This window comes from Herpailurus yagouaroundi, unplaced genomic scaffold (genome assembly GCF_014898765.1).
Source record: "Herpailurus yagouaroundi ecotype Mexico unplaced genomic scaffold, PumYag 29, whole genome shotgun sequence".
Taxonomy (NCBI): domain Eukaryota; kingdom Metazoa; phylum Chordata; class Mammalia; order Carnivora; family Felidae; genus Herpailurus; species Herpailurus yagouaroundi.
Window position 1 is genome coordinate 117,764,220 of NW_024412377.1, and position 18,794 is coordinate 117,783,013.

Here is an 18,794-nt window from a genome sequence, read left to right on the forward strand (position 1 = left end):
GCTTGGAACTCTGGAGGCAGCCTGGTGAGGAGCGGACTCCCAGGAAGCTTGCAAGGCTCTGTGGGGGAGGGGAAGCAAGTTCTCTGCATAGGACCCAAGTAAAACATCCTGTTCTCTTTGTAAGCATTAGGTAATTAAACATGTTACAGGCCAAGAAAGAGAGAAGGCTTTGCGGCTGATCGTTTTACCCATGGCCAAATGCCAATCACTTGAAATGTGTTTACAAAGCAAATATTTATGGAGCACCTACTATGTGCCATGCCCTGGGCTGAGGAAGGCACTGTTGCTCCCCTCCTGCCCCCCCCCCCCTCCCCTCACCTTAAGCAGTTTACACTCTCCTGAGGGATATCAACAAGTGGTTGTCAATTACAATACAATGTGAGTGTGGAAAGTGCTAGAAAAAGAGTTAAGCCACACAACCCAACCCACAGTGATATAGAGGAAAGAGCAGGATGGCTCCCTAGAGTAACTGGAAGCCAATCTGAGAGACCTAAAGAAGGAATAGGAATTAGGCTTTTTAAGGGATACAGACCCAAGTTTACATAGGGCTCATCTCTTCCTTTGGATACATTACTCATCTTTTCTGGGCTATCTTGAGATGAAGTTGAGGCTTTGTTCATTAGATCTGTGAAAATACTATATACCAAGCCTGGTCATGGTCGAGTAATAATAAAGAGAATTCTATTTAATCAGACTTCACTAAGCCAGATTTTATAATAATAACTTTCACTGTATAATCTCATTTCAACTTTGCCACAACCATAAGATACCAGGCAACTTGCCCTCAAGTGGAGGTAATTGAGACTCAGAATGTTTAACCATTTTTCCCATTTATGCCCCTGTCTGACCTCAGTTTGTGTTCGGGAGCTCCTGGGAAGGAGCTTGGCACTAAGAAGAGGCTCAGAGAAAATTTATTGAATGAATATAACCTTCAGTAAGTAATAAATGTCAACAAATGAAAAAAAAATCAGTATTACCATTAACACAACAATAATGAACACTTTCAGGAGAATAAAAGAGCTCATTCAAAACAATCCACTACAAATATACATAGCACTTCTCTGCTTTGAACATGTATGGGTCATTTATTTCTTATAACCCTCAGAGGGCATAACTAGAGTAGGTCTTATAACCCCACATTACAGAGATAAAAGAGATAGTGTAGATATTACAGATAGTAGATAGGCTATTTCTCATAGAGATGAGGAGATTAAGGAAAACAGAGATAAATTTTAAATTGCTCAAGGTCTCACAGAAACCAGAAAGCGAACTTTTGAATCATATACAGGCAATTTTTCTACTTCTCATCTTCTACTACACAGTATGGATTGATGGCTGTGCGTAGGGAGAACTCTGCTCTGGAAGCACTGACTCTGAATTTAAAACATGGTTGACTGTCTTGAAAATGCAGGGCACTGGTTACAAGGCACTACCATGGAAATCCATCACTCAGGATACTTCCATCTGCACCAGAAAATTCGTCTCAAAATATCTGGAATAGGAGAAGAATTATTTTCCCTTCCTCAGTTCCTCCGACACCCACAAATAGATGTTTGCCTACTGTGTGCCAGGCATTCCAGGCACTGGAGATTGAGTAGAAGAGGAGGTAAACAGTAGATAAAGACACAGAATATAAAGTACAGTGTTGTAAATGCAATAGAGGAAAATAAAACAATAAGGGTGCCAGGGTGTGGGCATTCCCTTTTAAATAGGAGGGTCAAGACTTAGTGCACAAAATAACATTTGACCAATGATATGAAGAAGGCAAGAGACCAAGTCAAGTGGATATCTGGGGTGGAGAGTTTCAGAGGGAACCGGTGCAAATGTCCTGAGGCAAGAGAACTCTCTGGTGAGTTCAAGGACCAGAGTGAGCAAAGGAGATGGAAGCACAGATAACGGCAGGTGGACACAAGTGGGGGCCTTACCACTGTAAAGCCCTGCCCTTCTACCTAAATGAGGCAGAGCCACCACACTCTTTCTAGCAGCAGGTCAGTATTAGATGGTTAGGGGCCAAGGCCAGAAGCAAAGAGCCCCCTTTAGCAGTTATTGCAGTAATCCACTTCTTCACACGAGTCCTGAGCCAGGGTACCCCCTGAGCTGATTAGTTTCCTGACTGAAGTACAGCAGGGGGGGACTCACATTTTCTCCATTTTCCTGCCTTGCTATCCTTGGAATGTCAGTTTTGTCCCCAAACAATTGATGTCATTCTGGGGGTCACGCTCAGACATGACAGTATCTAAGGAAAGGTTATTGGGTTTAAAAAAAAAAAAGCCAGCAAAGAAACTGCCCCAAACTGTCCCTAGAAAATTTCTCTAGATGTCACCTTGACCTCAGTATGAGTCACATGCCCGCTTCTAAACCAACACGGACATGCAGAATGGGATCAGCCTAAGTGGCTTCACAAATTAGGCTTGCATCTGAGTGTGGTTCAGGATTGCCATCTGAGCGGGATACTGCTGTGGAATCTGGGCTCCACAGCCGGGAATGTGGTCCATTTCCAGGCAGTTCAAACACAGTGGCTGCTATGGGAACACTGGGCAGCATCAGCTTGACCAATTCTCTTGCTGCCCCTGGGCAAAGAGTGTAGGTAGGTTCACTGGCTTTTTCTTGGTGGAACATTGAGCTCAGGCAAACCCAAATGCCAAGCTTCCCTACATTGCCTGGAAGCCGAGGTCTGGGATGTGTGAGGTTACTAGCCTTTTGTTTTCTTTTTATGTTACTAATTAAGCAGGCTCAGCCTCATTCTGCCTAGTGTCTACGTTATTTGTTAATGGAATTTAAAAGCTCTGAATAAATAATTAAGCACATGGACACTGCGGTCTGGTTCCTGGTCTTGTGCTCAAGGTTTCAAATAAGTGTTATGCCTTTTCTTTAGCATGCTTATTTTTAATTAATTATGTAGAGCTTTTGTTTGTTTTGTTTTTGAAGAGTATAGCTACCTTTGTAATACTATGTTTAGGGGTAAGAAAATTGAATTTCACTCACCTATTTATTCAGTAAATACATATTGGGCACTAGGTGTTGGAAACAAAGCATCACTCAAAATAGCCCATGTCTCCAGTGTTAGGAAGCTCGCACTCTAGCGGGTGAGATGGACAATTAAAAAAAGCAAACTTCTTAGGGGTGCCTGGGTGGCTCAGTCGATTACTGACTGACTGACTCTGACTTCGGCTCAGGTCATGATCTCACAGCTGGTGAGTTCAAGCCCCGTGTCGGCCTCTGCGCTGACAGGTTGGATGGAGCCTGGAGCCTGCTTCAAATTCTGTGTCTCCTTCTCTCTCTGCCCCTCCCCCGCTTGTGCTGTGTCTCTCTCTGTCTCTCAAAAATGAATAAATGTAAAAAAAAATAAAAAAAAAAGCAAACTTACGAAGATGTAAGATAATTTCAGAAGGTGACATGGGCTATAAAGGATATAGAATGCAGAGGTGGGGATGCTCCATTAAACAGTTGTTCTGTGAAGGCTTTTCTGAAGAGGCAGAATTTGAGTGAAGACCCAAATGACGTGCTGAAGCCAGGTTCAAAAGACTTATTGGAATATTGTTTAGAGACAGTGCAGTAAGTAAAGAACAGTAAGTGCAAAGGCCCTGAGGCGCAAGCAACATTGGCATGCCCAAAAGGTAGCCCAGGATGACTGGGCAGTGAGTGGGTGAAGGATGTGGTTGCAGCGGGGAGCAGAGGCAGGTTCAGGTGAGTTCTTGCACTCCTTGGTAAGCAATTTGAATTTTCCTCTGGGTACTGTGGGAGTCCATTAGAAGATCTTATGCACGGGGGACCCTGATGTTTAAAGTAGCAATAGTAAAATGAAGACCTGGTAATTTGACATTCAACACAAGCCTAGAGCCATTTCACCTCAAGGGAGAACTTCAGTAACACCACCTTCCATAGGGTCATATCATGAAAATTATGCCTCACCTTTAAACTCAGACCTTTTTATTGTTGGTTTTGTTATTTCTTCCTACCTAGGGGTCTTTATACCTCACCTCTCAGAGCAGAAAACTGCCTGTGGTTTGGAGCTCACTGTGTGCTAATGTCTTTGCTCAGAACCATAATAGGAACTTGTAAAATTTCAGTTTTAGTGTCTAGAAATCGATTCGCAAAGCACTGTTGAGATCACTTACATTTGGGAGCTCATAGAACTGAAAGTGCCCTTTCACTCTGTAGCTTGGGCAGTGTGGGGTCTTTCTTAAAAAAAAAAAAAATCTTACTGTTTACTGTGCATGGCATTTCCATCATTCTGTCAGCTGTTTTTTAAGAATCATTACTACCTATTGTTCTAGGAATGATTCTTCTGATTACAGTATAAAACAACCTTTCCCCAAATGATGGCACAAGGCCTGTCTCAGTGTGTTCTTCTTCCTCTACACCATTCGCCAAACATCCCAGGCAATTTCAATGCCAGCAGGTCTGTACAAATGATATTCAAGCAGTAGTGACTTCCAAATATTGATATTATTAAGTGCCTATTTTCTGAGGAAAACTCGTAGCCATTTTCCACAACTCACCGTTCACACATGCTTTAGAATTTACATTCTTGCCTCTTTTACTCTGTGATTCATGTAAAGTGTAGCTTCTCATCAGTTGTACCTGAGAGCAAGTGTGTTTTGATACATAATTTATAGCCTATAGATAAGCTGTCTCTTAAAACAGGGTTACTTAATAGCAATGTAAACACATTCCCGAAACTAAAACTAAAAAAATAATTCGTAAACTTTATCCAACCCCCTCCCCAAAACCAACAAAAAAACACCCCAGGTATTATTTTTTAAGTGCTTGCATTTCTTTTCACAGAAAATGACACTCTTCGTGTCCCTAATAGAAACTGAAGGGCATCAGGAAGAAAAGAACTTACCATAGTTAGAAGTATGAACATAGCATATGATGGATAGATTTGTTGAATCCCTATGTTGTACACTAATAGAACATTATGAGTCAACTATACTAAAAAAAAAAAAAAATCCAAACAATATATACTCTGAACAGACCAGGTTTGAGTCCCAGGGTCACCACTTCCTGTGTTGCTTTGAATAGGTTGCATAACTTTAGTTGTTTAACTTTACTTTCCTCCCCTGTAAAATGGGGAAGACAATAACTTCTCCTTCATAGGTTGTTGTGAGAATTAAATCAAATAATCCATGTAAAGAACAGATCTGGACAGAGAGTAAATGCTAAGTAAATGTTAGCTATTACACATACGAAAGCAGAGATCACGAGAAAAATGTAAAATTCTGTCATCCCACCCACCAGAAAATTATTTATTTTTAATGTTTAATGTCTGATAAATTTGATAAACTTGTTTCAAGATGTGTTTCAAACAGCTGGCAGGCCCACGTGTTTACTGAAAGGATTACTTTCCTGGCTGCAAACAAAAACAAGCCTCCTCTCTGGAAAGAACAATAAACATCTATAGAAGATTCTAGGCTCAGGTTCTGTCAACATAATGGCAAAGCAGTTCAAAAAGAATCATAGGTAGTTAATTGCCCCTACATCATTCACAAACATGAGCAATTAATTAATGCTCATTACTCCTTTTTAAAAATTTTTTAAAAAATGTATTTACCTTTGAGAGAGAGGGAGAGACAGAGTGTGAGCCAGAGAGGGGCAGAGAGAAAGAGAGAGAGAGAGAGAGAGAGAGAGAGAGAGAGAGAGAGAAACAGAGAGAGAGAGAGAGGGAATCCAAAGCAGGCTCCAGGCTCTGAGCTGTCAGCACAGAGCCTGATGCAGGGCTTGAACTTGCAAACTGCGAGACCATGACCTGAGCCGAAGTCAGATGCTTAACTGACTGAGCCACCCAGGTGTCCCACTGCTTGTCACTCCTAATCAAAGTATTTGTCCACATGCTCCAAATGAGCGAGTAGGTAACTATGTGATTTAAACGTGTATATTCATAACGTAGTGGAGTTTGAAAGGAAGCTGGGAGATCATTTCCCATTTGTCCACTTTACAGATATTGGAAATGGGCTGTGGAAAGGAAGAGCGACACAACCAAAGCCACAACTGTCCTCTGCCACGTAACTGCTTCGTGTCCCCACGGCTAGGTTCCTGTGTGACATTATAGGGTTAGAGTAGCTCTCAGATAGTTCTTGCAGGTAAAAAAAAAATACCATGAACCTGTGCTCCCTGACCTCCGGCCACCAAATGGCTGTTAGACAGATTTTTCGGACTCCACTTTCTCAGCCATTTGTTTCTTTCCCCTGCTGTGCTCCTTGCTCTTTGCCTACAGAGAGGTGCACAGAGATGGCAGAAAGGGAGGCAGCGGCCCCTCCAGGGGCCTCTGTGGGACCTTCTGGTCAGTCCTCAGCAGCTGTTCCCCCAATGCTCAGTATTTGACTCCAGACTTCATCTGGCCCCATCTGAAACCTTTCCCATAAATGACTGACATGTCCTGAGTTCTCATGGGCAGGTGGCTTGAAAGTGGGGGGCGGGGGGGGGGAATCATAAGTGGAAATGGCTTTCCAGAATTCCAAAGAAAGGCATTAGAACAGGGCCATATCTATCTTGTTTGCCTAACACAGTGCCTGGCACTTACCAAAAATTTGCTAAATGTAATCTTGAATAAAAATTTCAGTGCACACTGAGCATGTGCGATATTCCAGGCATTAGGCTCATGGTATGCCAGGTACTTCCAAAGACTTCACTTCTTAAGAGAGGCAACATCACCCAGTGGTGAAGAATGCAGGCCCTGGGAAATGCTAGCCTTTCCAGGTTTGCATCCCAGCTATGTAACTCTGAGTATGGCATTTGATCTCCCTGTGCCTCGGTATCGTCATTTGTAACATTATCATTGAAGATACTTCAAGGGCTTTTGTGAGGATTAGATTAGCTAATATATGTATGTGAATCTGTGTGTGTGTGTGTGTGTGTGTGTGTGTGTGTGTGTGTGTGTAAAGTTTTTTGCAACATAGCATGGATATAGTCGGAATTCAGTAAATGCTTACTCTCATTATTAGTATTAGGACTTAATTTAATCATTATATCAACTTTGTAAAGGAGATGTTCTAATACACAAGTTTTGGCTACATAACTTGAAATTCAAAGAGCTTAAATGATTCAGTGATTTCTTCAAAGGCGTTGTTAGTAACTGGAAGACGTATGACTTAAACATAGAAGGTAAACGCTCAAATAAGTTAATAATGGTTGTATGTGGTGGTTCAGAGTGGGCCCTGGAGACAGGAAGTTGGCTATGAATCTTGGCTCTGTCATTAACAGATATGTGCCCTTGAACAGATTATTCTGAGCCTTGATGTCCTAGGAATGATAGAATCTATATTATAGGGAGGTTGCAAGACTTAAATGAGATATGCTTGTTATAGTTAGCTCAAGGACCTGTATTCAGTAGGAGCCCATAAACGTTCTTTCATTTTTTTGTTACTCATGGCAATGGCTGTAGTTAACTCCAGTTACTTTCTCTAAAAGCCCACCTAACTACCTTAGAGTTGTCCTCGTCCCTGCCTTCCTAACTTTCCTCAACACACGTGCTCATCTACCCAGAGTCCTATGTCATTTTTCCTCCTAAATATCTCAAATGACCTCTCGAATTCCTTGACCTCTCTCTAACCACATTGCCACTGTCCTCCTCTGGATGCCGTCTTCTCTTCTCTCCTAGTTTTTCTCCCGTTTTCCTTCTTGTCTTGATCACCTCCTTCCTGTTCGTCACACTGTACCCACACTAGTATTCTAGTGTGCACACATGTGGCTTGCCTCCCTGAGACGTTCAAAGGGCTTCATTGTTCTCGGGACACTCTCAGCCTGTTTCCCTGATTGCTGGCACGTATTCTGTGCTTTGTATTTCCTTTCGAGCCATTGCTCGCCTCCAGCGCTGCACGCATGCTGTCTCCTTTGCCAGAAACAACGCTCACCCTCTCTCCCTGTAAACCCCTCTTCATCCTTCAGACCACAGCTCTGGTGCCCCTTTCCCCAGTTGGGCTTCCCTAACCCCTGTCTCTAAGCTTGGAGGCCCTTCTAGGAGGTCCACAATGTTATCCTTCATAGCACTTGCCAAATACATTATAATTTCCTTACTCCTCATTTGTTTTTCTCTACTAGCTTACAATCTCCATGAAGAAAGGGTCATATCTAACACGACTATTACAACTACAAGTTGTATACTCATCACTGGTGCCCGGCACGGGGCCTGACACATAGTGGGACTTAACACATATCTATGGAACAGATGCATGCATGAATGAATGGCCACCAGCTTTCCCATCAGCAGAGGCCATGAAGACAGGAGACTCTAAGAATGGTCATTTTGGTGGCAAGACCGACGTATCTTACCACTACGTTCAACTCCCCATCAGTAAACTTGGTTGATGGAATGCCTTTAAATCTAAATTATTTATTTCAAAATGGAGCTGTCATTTCCCCCCATGCCAGTATCGGTGGTTGCCCGAAGACCCAGGTAAACCAAATGGCGACAGCATCATATCAGCAAATTTTCAAAAGCATTTTTACAAATATTGTTTCATAGCACTTACACCCCAGACCTGTGGGAGAGTGAGGTCAGGAAACGAAGACGTGAGGAATTAGAGACAGCAACTTGTCATCTTATTTTGTGCCCACACTCTGCGGCCTTATGTACGATTAATGTGGCCACTGGCCTAGCCCTGGTCTCTGAGGCTGTATTGCTGTAAAGCAGTGACTCTCTCTGTGTCAGTGTGTGGGGGACAGTTTTCCCCTTGCAGGGGATGTTCAGCAACACCTAGAGATGGTTTTGATTGTCACAACTGAGGTCGGGAGGTGCTAGTGGCATGTCGTGGATAGAGCCCAAGGATGCTGCTAAACACCTTCGGTGCACAGGGCAGCTCCCCAACCCTCCCCCACCCCTGCTCCACCTTCAGCAAATTATCCAGACCGAAATGTCAATAACCCTGACGTGGAGAAACCCAGCCGTAAAGCCAAACTCATAGACTGAAACAGAGAGGAACAGAAGTGTGTAATTCTCTCCAGATGCAGGAGCCTGGTGAGTGCATAGCCTCTTACAGGGCATAAAGTTTGAATTAAAAACTAAAATACTCTGCAGGCTAAAGAGACCAATTGCGTAGGCTTTGTGTGCCTTGTGGCGCTCCCGGAGAGCGTCTCTGCTGAAGGAGCAAGTCTTTATCCATACCCCAAGAGCAAAAGGTAGACCATGTTTTTCCCTGTTGCCTCCTGAAAGGTTTACTATTATGGCTTCTCAGAATCAAGGGAAAACTTGTGTTAAAAGTGTTTTCTGCAGAAGGCATTAAACCTGACCATTCAACCCCTTCTCTTCTATTTCTAAAGGGTGTCCTAAGGGTCAGGAAACTAAGATCTTGCCACCTAGCTTCGTTGTGCTGGGTTGTCTTAAAACCCTCTGATGTTCTCATCTGCCCAGAAGGAATCATGCTGCCTGATGCTGGGGATGAAGACCAAAACAGACATCATAGCTGCAGAAATCCTTAAAAAGTACATTGTCAATATCCTGGCGTATCGATTCCCTTTCGTATTGTTCAGTTTAATTAAAGCCCAGAGATGTGCAGGAGGGGAGCAGACAAGGCAGTTCCTTCTGAGGAATTGGAAACACATTCTGGTTTGGCATTGGAATGGTTTCTTCTCTGAGGCATTCTATAGACTGAATAATTGGCAGTTCTTTATCCAGCTTGGATAAGGGAGGCTGAAGTCTGCCATTTCCAGATGAGAGCTAATTAGGGCATAAAGCCAAACGCTAAAGTCGGAATCTGCTTTATATGTTTAAAATGTGTTATAATTCCATTAATTCGGAGTAAATAGAGTGAATTTGAGTTGTGAATAGCTATGTAGTTAAATTGAAAGAGATGTAATATTATTATTTTCATGTTCATAAAGTAGCATTAAAAACCATCTTTAAAGGTATTATGTAGACTGACTAATAAACAAGTACTCACTATTCCTCAAATAATTCTCGCCGTTCCCTACCATCAAACCATTGTTCTAATTTTTAATTCCTACCAGAATGTTCTTCTCACTCACATCTCCGTAGATTCAGATTCTCCCTGTGCTTCAGAGCATATATCAGATATTACCACCTCCAGGAAGTCTTCATGGAATCCAACCCAATGTCCCAATTAGGTGTGAGATTTTCCTGTTCTGCACTTTATCTGTTACTCTCTTATGGCCCTTCTGTAGTTTGTAATATAGTCATCCCTTTCACTGATTTCTTTCCTGCCCACTCTACCTTTACACTCTGTGCCTTCCCTGCTCCTCCACTCCCATGGTCCTTGGCACTGTGTCTTAGAAAAAGTAACCTTTCAATGCATATTGAATCTCTGGAGGCATTGATGGGTAGGTGTGTGGATTTGGTTATAGTTTCCCCTCATGATTATGCTAGTCATTAGCAAACCCTTTCTTTCAAATGGGGCACAAGTAACCTTGACCAGCCCTGATCAAATGCCCACAAATTCCACACAAGTAAACACAGAAGTTGAGTGTCATTCTAGGTGATCTGTCCTACATCAGACACCAGGGAAGACAATGTCAAGGTCACGTAGCCCAGGAAACAGCACAGTGTCCACACAGAGCGGGGGAAGGAGTGGGGAGTCCGCACTAGAATCTTAGCTCCTCCACTTGCTCATGCTTGGCAAGTTATTTGACATCTCTGTGCAAATTTCCTCATGTATAAACAAATAAAATAATAACATTTACTTTATTATACGTTTTTCAGGAGAGTTAAGTGAGATCTCCTGGGCATAGTGGTTAGCACAGTGACTGGGCCTACCAAGAACTCACATTTGATGGCCACTGTTATTACTATTGTTATCATTATGAAAATCAAGTCCAGCGTGCCTGGGTGGCTCAGTCAGTTAAGTGTCTGACTCTTGGTTTTGGCTCAGGTCATGATCCTAGGGCCGTGGGAGTGAGTCCCGTGTCAGGCTCTCTGCTGTGTGGAGCTTGCTTAAGATTCTCTCTCTCCCTTGCTCTATGCTCCTCCCCCCCAACTCTAAAATGAAAAAGAGAAAAAAAAGAAAATCAAGTCATATTCATATGAGATAGAATGAAAAAATATTGCCTACTCCTCTGACATCTCTTTATAAATGAGGTGAAACTGTCTACTTTGTGTGAGGTACTATCAGTATATAAAATTTGGTGGTAAATGTGCTTGGCTTTATTATGCTTTTCGCTTTATAGTCTTTTCATTGAGAGCCAAAATCTTCTGTTGTAACCAGCGAGGTTCTATTTTTCCCTTTGCATCTGCTTTAAATCGAGCCTGTCCTCCAACTTCAAAATCCTCTTTACTCTCATCCATAGCTGCCCACCTCCCACTTGGCTTTAGTCACTTGCTGGCTGAGCAGTCGGCCCAGACTCCCCATCAACCGTGTGAATCAAGTCTCAGCTGGCCTCTCAGGAGGTCCGGGGGATGTAACAGTGAGCAACACAGCACAAGCTGTGTCCCCGCTGAACTCAGAGGAAAGCTGTGGAAGAAACATTAAGTAAACTGTTATTTTAAAAGAATTAAATCATTAACTAATTAAGGTAGAAGACAAAACTGCTCTGAAAGAAAATGTACAGGTTGCAGCCAGGTTGGGTTAGAGAACCAAAACCGTTTCTTGGCCAGCAAGTTGTCTTTCGGGCCTCAGCTGAAATATTACCTCCCCAGAGAGGCCCTCCCTGACCATCTAAGCCAAGCAGTCTCTCTCTGCCACAACCCACATTTTATTTTCTGCATTCTACTTTTTAAAAAATTGAGGTATAATTAACATATAGCATTAGATTAGTTTCAGGTGCACAGTATGATGAGTCAGTATTTGTATATGTTGTGAAATGATCACCACAATAAATCTAGTTAATACTCATCACCATACATAGTTACAATATTTTTTCTTTTGATGAGAATGTTTAAGATCTACTCTTTTAGCAACTTTCAAATATGAAATACCGTATTTTTAACTGTAGTCACTCTACTGAACATTGTATCCCCATGACTTATTTTATAGCTGCAAGTTTGTACATTTAAAAAAAAAATTTTAATGCTTATTTATTTTTGAAGGAGAGGGAAAGATAGAGCGTGAGCAAGGGAGGGGCAGAGAGAGAGGAAGACACAGAATGCAAAGCAGGCTCTAGGCTCTGAGCTGTCAGCACAGATCCCGATACAGGGCTTGAACTCACAGCCGTGAGATCATGACCTGAGCCAAAGTCAGATGCGTAACTGACTGAGCCACCCACGTGCCCCAAGTTTGTACATTTTGACCCCCTCTACCCATGGTGCCCACCCCTCACCCACCTCACTCCGGCAACCGCCAGTCTTTGTCTGTATCTGAGCTGGGGAAGGGGTTGTTTGCTCTGTTTTGTTTTGTTTTGTTTTGTTTTAGTTTCCACATATAAGTAAGATCACATGGTATTTTTCTTTGTCTTATCTCCCTTAGCATTATATCCTTAAGATACATCCATATTGTTGCAAATGTCAAGATTTCCTTCTTTTTTATGGCTGAATAATATTACATGGTATATATACACACCGCATTTTGTTTATCCATTCATCCATCAACAGACACTTAAATTGTTTGCATATCTTGGCTTGTATAAATAATGCTGCAATGAATACAGAGGTGCAGATGTCTTTTTGAGTTAGTGTTTTTGTTTTCTTTGGATAAATTGCCAGATCATTACTCTCCTCACATTCTGAAATAACTTTGTTGATATAATGTTTACCTGTTTATTGTCTATCTCCTCCTTCTAGAATATAAACTCAGTGAGCTTAACCTCAGTGTATTATTTACGGATGTATTTCCAACACCTAGAAGCATGCTTAGTGTTTAATAATTGCTAAAAATATTATATTTTATGAATAGACAAAGGAACTAACCAAAAAGAGGTTCCTTTTCCTTCCTGATCAGAATGTACCAAGTTGTGAATTTCACTCACCACCAGCTGCAGAGTGTGTGTGTTTGGGGGGGGGCGGCGATGAAAAGTATGTCAGAATTCTGCCTGTTTAGTTCAACTCAATTCAATTCAGCACAAACCTACTGAATTCCTGTTATGCACCAGGCAGTGAACCTCATACTCAAGATTCAGAGAAAAGTCAGAATTCTACCCTTCTGCTACTTGGAGTCTGGCAAAGGAATTAGATACTTAACAGCAGTTATCAAACTAATTGAACAGTACTTCATGCCTCACAGAATTTTGAACATTGTGACAAATTATGCCATTGAATCTTCACCACAACCCTGTACATGAGGAGTGATAATTATCCCTGAATAAACAGGAGGGTATCTTATCTATCTGGCTCACTCTTGCTTCTTTAGTACCTAGTACACTGCCTGACCTAAGTAGATGCTCAATAAATACGTTCAGTAATGAATGAGTGCTTTGAAAGGAGAGGATGGTATTTGAGAGTCAGTAGCAGGAGGATTTGACCCAGTCTGAGGCATTTAGAAACCTCTCCCTGAAGATGTGACATTTTATTTAAGACTTGAAGAATGGATAGGAATTTGATTTGCTCTGACTTGAAAGTGAAAACCTGGGCAGGCTCATCCGGACTGATCTTAAATAAGCTAATTTTTGTTTTCTTGGGATTTACTTTCCTTCTTAGCAAAAAGGAAAAACTGTAATGATGAAACTTTCCCCAAAGGAGGGTGTAAGGACATGTTAAAAGAAATGATCAGGGTGACTTTCTCTGAAGAGCTGGGCTTCAGTGAGGGTAGGCAACAGGCAGTGTACCACAGGCTGTTGGGAGGTCCCAAGGCAAAGACTCCACCTGGGACTTTGCAGGACAAAAGCAATTGCTCCTGGTCTCCCAGGAGGCCCGTCCAAAGGAAAGCTTGGAGCAGCCTGGTCCAGAGTGTAGCACTCCAGAATCTCCCAATTAATTGCCTTTCCCCACCCCCCTGCCATTTGATGTTAGAACCTGGTATTTGGAAATCATCTGGGGGAATTTCTCATCTCTAGGCTCTGTCCTCTAGACGCCAGCACCCTTCTCACAAGGCACCTAAAATGGGTCACCTTTATCTTTTTCTCCTCCTGGGCTCCTGGTTTCCTGTTCAGAGATCTCTCTCTGCTCTTGGGCCCTCCCTCCAAACACCTCTGCCAAAGCCTTTGAGCCTCCCCTCTCCTTAGAAAGACCCTTCCTCTCTTGGTAGCCCTGCTCTTATCTATGATGACATTTGTTATATCAGAGTTTAATTCCACTTATGGGGTTAATGACTACTAACCGTTCATTTGCTGTGCCTCCCAGTAGGATAACTGCCTTTTAACTGGAGCTTTTTGTAAATAATGCCTAATGCCAAATCCTGGATGTCTAACATTGACTTTTGGGGCTCTTTAATCCCAAAGAATCTTTTCCAACCCCTTCTTTCCATCATAACCCCTATTAGCTGCATTATAATAGTTTATTAGTCCTTTTTCTTTTTTTTTTTTTTTTCTGGAAAATGCACTCCTTTAGAGCAGGAGTCACTAAATCACCACATCACTCACTAACGCCTAATAAAACATCTGGGTGCCAACAAAATGTTGGACCAAAGCAGTGAGGCAGATGATCTGGGAGAAGAGTATCTGGAAAACTTTTTGTAACCCTGACCTGTCAAGCTAGAACATGAAATGAAATACCTCACACCAGAGGTTCTCACACTTGAAAGTAAGAGTCACTTGGCATGTTGAATATGCACATTCCTAATCTGTCCTCAGAGAGTCTGAATCAATAGGCTTGATGGCTCTGAAATCTGCAAGGTCACCAAGTGATGCTGGTACAAAAACACTAGATCTCCTTGGGGGCTGTTTGTCTTTGGACACGTTATTATGTCCTCTCAGCTTGTTTTCCCTTCTGTAAAATGGGATTCTTCAGAGAATTAAAGAGAAAAAAGATACAAAAGTACACCAAAACACTTCACACGGTGCAGTGCAGATCACCGTGTAAATAATCATCTGATCGAGGATATTTTGTATTCTTTCTTTCTGCGCCTTGCCCATTCTACGTACAGGTGGGTGGGGTGCCCCAGGCTGGCACGAAATCAGTAATTTTTAATTGGGATTGGAAAAGATGCTTTCAATTGAGGTCAAGGGGTACTGGCTGGTTTGGAGTGCCACTTTGGAACTTAGGTGCCAGCCTCACTGATCTTTTTGTATCTAATGAAGGAGACAGGTGTTTTGTTTGTTTGTTTGGTTGGTTTTTTGCTTAGCTCTTTGGAGATAATTATGGGTAGCATAATCAGTGAATATGTTTTCACCCAGGAAGTATTTGCTAAGTGCCTCCTATTGATTCAGAAGGTATATACTAAATGCCTACTGTTTATCTATGGCCAAATTATGCCAAGTCGAAGCATATCTTTTCATGAATTCCATAATATCTTTGCCTGAATGGCATATTCCACCTTATAATGGGCTCAAATTCATTTGTGCTGTGAAGGACCTCCAAAAAAAAGTATCAAACATCTTTCAAAAGTTTTTTCCCATATATATGGATTTATCCATCCATCTGTCCATCCGTCCGTCCGTCCATTTACTTTTCCAACTAATAGTTATTGAGTACCTATTTCGTGCCAGGCACTCAGAGTACAAAGATGAATTAGACATTGATATTTCCCTTAGGAAGTTTACAATTGCATCGTGTAGACAAAATAGGTGAGTAAATGCAATAAGATACTGATTCAGGGATGATATTACTGTTAAAGACATAGCAGTTAAACTAACAAAGCACTTACATTTTGCTAGGCACTGTGTTAACCCCTTCATATCAACCATCCTATTTTGCCCTCATAATATTGTGTGGCATTCTGTTATTATCCTTACTAGCTATGCAAGGAGGCTTAGAGATGTGACGTCAGTTGTCCTACATCATACAGTAAGTCAGTATCAAAGTCATGCTTAAGCTTTGGCCATCTAATTGTGACACGACCCTCCTCACCACACTTGTTCTGTCCCTGCTCTCAGGTTGGTGTCTGGCCAGAGAAACTCAAAGAAGGTACACAGTGACAGTATGAGCAATATCAGTACTAACAATTTGTCAAGTGGTTATGGTGTGCTAGGTGCTTCATATGCTTACTGTCTCACTTCATCTGAGAATACACGAGTTAAACTTGTTACTGTTTTGTAGATGCAGAAAACTAAGGCCCACAGGTGTTAGAGTTTGTTTAAATCTACCCAACCGGTAAATGCACATGGATTCAAACTTGGGTCTGACTGATCCCAAAGCCCACACTCCTTCCACTCTAATGATCAGAGGTCAGATGTGCAGTATTTGTGTCAGGAAGACATTTCCGGATATGCTCTTGGGTTCTGAGATTCAGATGACCCATACAATCAATGGAGACCATTCGGGCATTGCTTAAATAGCACTTTACTTGGGATGGCCCAAGCTTGCCAGGTATCTGGTCTAAGGAAGTGATGGGTTATAGGGCTATTGTAGGGCTAAATGTCCGGTCTCTGCCACTAGTTGTCATCATGTCACAATGGTTCAAAAGTCAGAAAACGTTTTGGTGGAAGAGTGTATTTACATACCATGGCCTAGACTGAGACTATAATTACTTTATGGCTCAAAGTCTTTGCTTTCCTGGGCAGACCAATACATTTCTCCAATGTTAAGTATATTTTTAAAGAAGAGAAGCAATATAGGGTTAAATTAAAATTATTCTACCAGATTTCAGAGCACACTTTTTTTTTAATTGAAGTAAATTGGCACGCAACATTGTATTAGTTTCAGGTGTACAACATATTGATTCAACAATTTTACACGTTATTTTGAGCTCACCTTAAGTGTAGTCACCATCTGTTATCACGTAATGTTATTACAATATTATTGACTATATGCCCTCTGCTGTACTTTTTATCTCTGTGACTTATTTTATAACTAGAAGTTTGTGCCTCTTAATCCTCCATATCTATTTCCGGCATCTCCCCACTTACTTCCTTTCTGGCAACCACCAATTTGTTCTCTGTATTTAAGACTGTTATTTTGTTTGTTTTTTTGTTCACTTGTTTTTTTTCAGATTCAACATAGAAGTGAAATCCTATGGTATTTGTTTTTGTCTGGCTTATTTCACTGAGCATAATACCCTGTAGGTCCATCCATGTTGTCACAAACGGCAAGATCTCATTCTTTTCTGTGGCCGAGTAATATCCCATTGTATATACACACATGTATATCTCCTACATCTTCTTTATCCATCCATCTTTTGATGGGCACTTGGGTTGCTTCCCTGTGTTGGTAATTGCAAATAGTGCTTCAATAAACATAGGAGTCTACGTGGCAATGAGAAAGTATGAAATATAGCAACCCTTTTGTAGCTATACTTTTGTAGCAACATGAATGGAACTGGAGAGTGTTATGCTAAGTGAAATAAGTCATACAGAGAAGGATAGATTCCATATGTTTTCACTCCTATGTGGATCCTGAGAAACTTAACAGAAGACCATGGGGGCGGGGAAGAAAAAAAATGGTTAGAGAGGGAGGGAGTCAAAACATAAGGGACTTTTAAAATCTGAGAACAAACTGAGGGTTTATGGGGGGGTGGGAGGGAGGGGTGGGGGGGTGATGGGTATTGAGGAAGGCACCTGTTGGGATAAGCACTGGGTGTTGTATGGAAACCAATTTGACAATAAATTTCATAATAAAAAATAAAATAAAATAAAATAAAATAAAATAAAATAAAATAAAATAAAATAAACAGAGGGGTACATATATTATTTTGAATTACTGTTTTTGTTTTTTTTAGGTAAATGCCAAGTTGTGAAATAACTGAATCATGTGGTATTTGTATTTTTAACTTTTGACGAACCTCCCTGCTGTTTCCCACAATGATCGCACCTGTTTACATTCCCATCAACAGTACACGAGGGTTCCTTTTTCTCCACATCTCTCAGATGCTTGTTGTTTCTTGTCCTTTTGATACCAGCTATTGGGACAGGGGTGAGGTGGTATCTTGCTGTCATTTTGATTTGCATTTCTCTGATGATTGGTGGTGCTGAGCATCTTTCATGTGTCTCTGGGCCATCTGTATGGGTTTATTTCTGGGCTCTCTATCTGTTCCATTGATCTCTAGGTCTGTTTTTGTGCTGCTACCATACTGTTTTGATGACCATGGCTTTGTCGTATATCTTGAAATCTGGAATTGTGATACCTCCAGTTTTGTTCTTTCTCAAGATTGCTTTGGCTATTTGAGGTCATTTGTGGCTCCCTACAAAATTTAGGATTATTTGTTCTAGTTCTGTGACAAATGCTATTGGTATTTTGATAAGGATTGCGTTGAATATGTAGATTGCTTTTTTGTAAGTATGGACGTTTTAACAGTATTAATTCTTACGATCTGTGAGCACGCCAGGTCTTTTCATTTGTTTGTGTTGTCTTCAATTTCTTTTATCAACACCTTCTAATTTCCTGAGTACAGGTCTGTCATCTCCTTGGTTAAATTTATCCCTAGGTGTTTTATTCTTTTTAGTGCATTCTTTTTAGTGGAACAAGGCGTTGTATATTTTTGCATTTTATACTAAGTTTTATTTTTAAACTTTATGTTAAATCTTATTTTTAAAAATCCCACTCAGAAGAATATTGGTTTTCTTTTATAGACCGTTAAAATCATTTCCTCATGCCTCTAAATGCATCACAAAGGACATTCACCTTTTCTGTATCGTATACAATAGTGTCTTTCACAGTACTTGTAAATCCCAAACTGACATCTTGTGCTTGCCTTCCAGTGATAAGGTTTCCAAAGTCATTATTGTTTCATGGGTCAAAACCAAACCACATCCCCAATCCAAATTACTTTATTTGGTGGTTATCCCTGTCTTTTGATAGCACCATCCTCTCTCTTTCTCATGTGAAATCTGAGTGAGTGTTTTGGTAAAGTTGTATAATTCTTAGATCAACTTAATTT

The 18,794-nt window shown here is 41.3% G+C and overlaps 1 protein-coding gene across 4 annotated transcripts in view; it reads left to right on the forward strand.

Annotated features, from left to right (window-relative positions):
- The window catches only part of PPP2R2B (protein phosphatase 2 regulatory subunit Bbeta), a 515,907-nt gene that overhangs the window by 67,309 nt on the left and 429,804 nt on the right, over window positions 1–18,794 (forward strand). The window lies entirely within an intron of this gene.